Source organism: Brassica oleracea, chromosome C7, assembly GCF_000695525.1.
Source record: "Brassica oleracea var. oleracea cultivar TO1000 chromosome C7, BOL, whole genome shotgun sequence".
NCBI lineage: Eukaryota > Viridiplantae > Streptophyta > Magnoliopsida > Brassicales > Brassicaceae > Brassica > Brassica oleracea.
In genome coordinates this window covers 16,956,992-16,962,110 of record NC_027754.1, presented here as the reverse complement: position 1 = coordinate 16,962,110, position 5,119 = coordinate 16,956,992, and positions in this window count along the sequence as shown.

Sequence of the window (5,119 nt, the reverse complement as noted above, 5' to 3'; positions counted from 1 at the left end):
AGTGCATGAATTAGGGTTAATCGATTTAGCTAACCGTTGATTGATAACCTGATATGCTTTGAATGAGCTTGCATCCCTAATCAGCGAGAGTAGATATTAGGGTGTATTATGAACATATCGGACTTGATCTCTAAAGCTTTATGGCGCGTCTTGATCCAAACGAGAGTTTAGGCATCAAGACCGACTCGCAAAGGAATCAACACCACGAGAGTGGGTTGATTCAATCAGAGTGATCCGAGTTTAGACTTGTTATAAACTGAACTTGAATAATTGCTTGGTTCGCGATTTCATTGCCTGAAAAGAAACCCAAGACTAACGCCTTTAATCAATTCGAAAACAACCTAATCTTGTTACTTGTTCCTTACGTTATTTACATCTTCTTAAAACCCCTACTTCGTTTTAGCTTAATTCTGATCCCATAAAGATAAAGTGTGAACTGGTCCTCTGGAATTGAATCTAAAATTATTACAACTACACTTTAACTTGACAGTAGATTAAGATCCAATTTTAGTGCATCAAATTGGTAGGTACCACATCCTTTAGTACGGTACCCTATTCCTCCCACGTCTTTGCGGTTTGAATCGTGGTTTCTTTCAGAATCGACACTCTTCTAGCTTCTCATCATCTTTCCAGTAGATCATGCAGTTGTCGATGCAAACATCTATCATCTCCGAAGGCAACCCAAGACTATAAACCAATTTCTGAATCTCATAATAAAATTCAGCAGACACATTGTCTTCTGGCAAATACTCTTTAAAAAACTCAGTCCATGCATCCATACAATTCTCAGGTAAATTATGATCCGTTTTAATATTCATCATCCTAGCTGCTAGAGACAATTTAGAGAGTCCTTCTCTACAACCAGTGTAGATTGGTTGATTTGCAGCATCTAGCATTTCATAAAACCTTTTTGCATCCAAATTAGGTTCTTCTACATTTCCAGTTCTATCAGCTATTGTTGTAGTTGTTTCTAAAAATGCATCAGTAATCATGTCTTGAACCCTATCATGATCTACCATCTGATCTTCTTGATGATAATTATATTCATTATGCAAATGATTCGGTTCTTCATTATTACCAGCATCATCAAAATTATTATTACTACTACTAGCTTCATTTCCACCATAACCCTCTCCGTGTTGATACCAAATATAATATTGTGGTGTAAATCCTATGTTTACTAAATGCTTCCTTACAGTTTTACTACGTGCAAATTTTGAATTCTTGCATTTCCGACAAGGGCATAACATCTTACTGCTTTCCTGCGTGATCGGTGTAGAGCCCGCCTGATACATGAATGTCTCTAGCCCGCTCAGAAATGCATTCGTCACTCTCCCTTCCGAATCTTTATGGGAATACATCCAACTCTGTAACTCGTAAATATTACCACCATCCGCCATTTAAAAAAAAAAATCGGAATTTTTTTTTGGAATTTTTTTTGGAAATTGTTTTGGGAATTTTTGTTGGGAATTTTTTTTTTATAATTTTTCTGGAATTTTTTTTCTCAAATTTTTTTTTTCTTCTTTTCCTTTGTGTGTTGTGAGAGAGTGAGTTGTGAGAAATGACATATATATAGAAAAAATTTCGAGTTTGGCAGGTGAAGTATAACAATGATTTTACTAGGGTTTTACATCTCTCTTACATCGGTTTTACAAGAAATTTACAACGAAATTAGGCAATTCAAAGCGCATTGAATACACGTTTTCACCAATAAATAATGGGAACATGTTTCGTCGTAATATCCTCATAAATTTACGATGAATATTGTTTGCGACGTACTTTCGTCGTAAATGTACAAGGTATTTACGACGAAATCTCTTCCTTGTAATTTTACGTCTACGTTATGACGAATTTCTATTTTGTCGTAACATCCTCGTAAACTAATCGTAAGTTTACGAGGAAAAAATTTCCTCGTAACTTTTCGTCGTTACAGAAACGTTTTCTTGTAGTGTTGCGATTGTGTCTGATGTTGATGTTCTAGTTTGGCTTGGTGATGTTCCTTTCAGGGTTGGGATCATTCGAGATTTTTGCTCCTTAGTTCAGCTTCAGTGTTACATTGTTCTATGGAAATGTGGTGAGTAGTTATTGGATCATCAGTCCCAACTCTAATTGCATTGTCTCTCTATATATTACTTGTCTAATGTTTTAAAATTTATCGGTTGTTTTGGTTAGTATCATGTCTCTCTCTTTTGGGCTATTGTCTCCCGGGAGTTATTTATGTTCTACCGGCTTATGCATTTCACCTTGTATCTTTTCAGTGAATGAAATGAATTTTTGAGTTAAAAAAAGAGGTGAAAACGAAATTACATAAAAAGGAAATCGAAAAATAATTTAGATAAACGTAGTAACTTCGTTGAAAAAAAAAAACATAGTAACTTCATTTAGAATTTGTTTTTCTTCTCTTGGTCCAAATTCATTAATAGCTTTTCAGTTTAGAAAAATTATAGAATATGATAATTCTCAAAAAAAAAAGAGATTATAAATTATGTTCTTACCCTGAAAGAGGATGAATGAAAGATACAACTGCAAATTTGAAAAGAGAGACATGCACTACCAGTGATCTCTGCTGGAGTTGGATTTCACACACAAATTCGACTCACTGAAAGTCCATCCAGATCAAGAAAATTTTGAACATTCACAGCCGAATTGACTAAAATCCAGCTGTTCTCATCATATCTTTAAGGCCACTTAATTCGAACTTTGATTTGGCGAACTCTAAAACAACATAAATCAGATAAGACAGAGTCGAGATCAGTTTCCATGAAAAGTATATCTATTTAAGACATGAGGAGTTAGGTGTGGCATGTACATCTAAGTATGCGAAGTGATTGAGCTCGATCAGAACTATAAGAAGGAAGAGTTGAGATCAGGAAAGATGATCACTTACTTTTGGTATAAATCACTAACAATTTTTGTTGAAAGTTTTTCCTTTTATCAAAGTTGAAAGCTCGTTCTTGTAATATTCAATCTTGTCACAAAATATTAATCCAATTCATCGGTTCATACTTTATAAAATTTCATTCATAAATAATCTCAACCCGTAGAAGAATAGTATTGAGGGCATCTCCATCCCTACTCCATTTTTTCTTCTAAAATAGAGTAAAAGTGAATATGAAGTAACTAATGATCCAACCTAACTTCATATCTGATTCCATAATGAAATTTACTCCATAAATGGAGTAATCTATTTTTTGTTTGTCCATCACTTCATTATGAAGTGGAAAATGGAGTATACGGTTGGAGCAATTTTACTCTATTTTCACTTTTATTTAATTTTACAGGAAAAAATGAAGTTTTACATTGGAGATGCTTTGACAGACATAGTAATTTTATTTTAGAATTTTTTTTCCTCTTGGCCAAAATTCATTAATAGCATCTTATTACAAGGGTTTGTGTTTTTTCCAATGTTCAAAAATTTAGTGACAACTATGCGCATGTCTAAGGATCAAATCAGTCATGCCTTGAATAATATTTTAAAATCTGGCTTAAATCAGTTTTACCTGTTCTAAAGTAGTTTAAATCGGTTTGATAAAAGAAAAGGTAGTTCAAGTTGGTCTAAATCAGCATAACTCGATGTAAATTAGTTAAATCAAAGAACAAGGTTAATGCATTCTACAAGTTTTTTTTTGTTTTTTCTTTTAAATTTCATGATTCGTCAAAATAATTTTACAATTAAACTCAAAAAATAAAAATATATAATAAATAAACCAATAATTTGATAACGTGTCTCGGCTCCGAATAACCGGCCTAGTTGATAAGTCTTATATAAAATGCATATATATAGCCAAGCAATTTCTTTAACATTATAGAAGCTACTTTTGTTTTGAAATAGGATAAATACAAGCTATCTTTCTATATGTAAATATGAAAAAAAAATATGCATTACAATTTTATCATTGGAGTTGGATTTAACATACAAATCCGATTCACTAAATGTCCATTTCGATTAAGCCAACTTTAAATATTCACATCCTGATTGAATAGAGTCCTATCTTTAATACAACCTCAAACTAAACGCTTAGATAAGAATGAATTAAAATTAGATAAGATTCGAGTTGGCATACTTCAAGACAACACAAATTAGATAATTCCACATAAAATTAGTTCCATTCAAGTTAAGTACTTACCTGAGATTTCAAGGAGCTAGGTGTTGTACGTTCATTTGAGATTTGCGAAGTGGTCAAGCTCGATTATATATATATAGTTTTCTGTCTTTCGTAATCTAGATATATTGAACAATTTGAAAGGATATAAAAAGTGATATGGCATTTTTATCGTGAACCATAAAATTTAGCATGATTTACTAAATGTTTATGCTTAAGAGAGATAAAGTTGATGACTATATATTTTAATCCAGAACATATAGTTAACTAATAGTTGTTGTTCAAAAATAAAATAGTTAACTAATAGTTTTAACATTTTATAAAAATAAAATATTCATATTTAACAAAAATGTAGTAAATTATTAATATAATAAATTCAATAAAATTACTCATATTATAAAAATTAATCAATATCATTTATATTGAAAATTTTAATTAGATATTCAGACAACATCGTTTATTTGGTGTTCTAATACAATAACATATACAAAATTAAAACAAATATGAATATTTCTAAATAGTAATCACTACAAGAAAATACGCCGAATTCCGACGGAGGATCCGACGGACATCAATGTCGTCGGACGTTTGTGACGGATTACCGACCAATTTCCGACGAAAGCCAAAATTTTGAAGTCGTCGGAATTCCGTCGGCCATTTCCGACGGAATTCCGACGAAACATGGGTCGTCGGAATTTTCCGACGATTTTTTGACGACATTCCGATAAAAAATGTAACCGTTGTAGTCGTAGGAAATTCGTCGGAATATACCGACGAACTTCCGACGACATTCCGATTAACAGTACAGTCGTCGGTATTCCGTCGGAATTTTCCGACGAATTTCCGACGAACCATGTGACCGTTGCCGACAAATATATATGACCGTTGTATAGCCGTTTGAGATTGGAAAATACCGACGGAATTCCGACGGACTGCTTTACATCCGTCGGAATTTCGTCGGAAAGTCGTCGGAGGGCCGTAAGCAATTTCCTATAAATACAACCCCTCCTCATTCA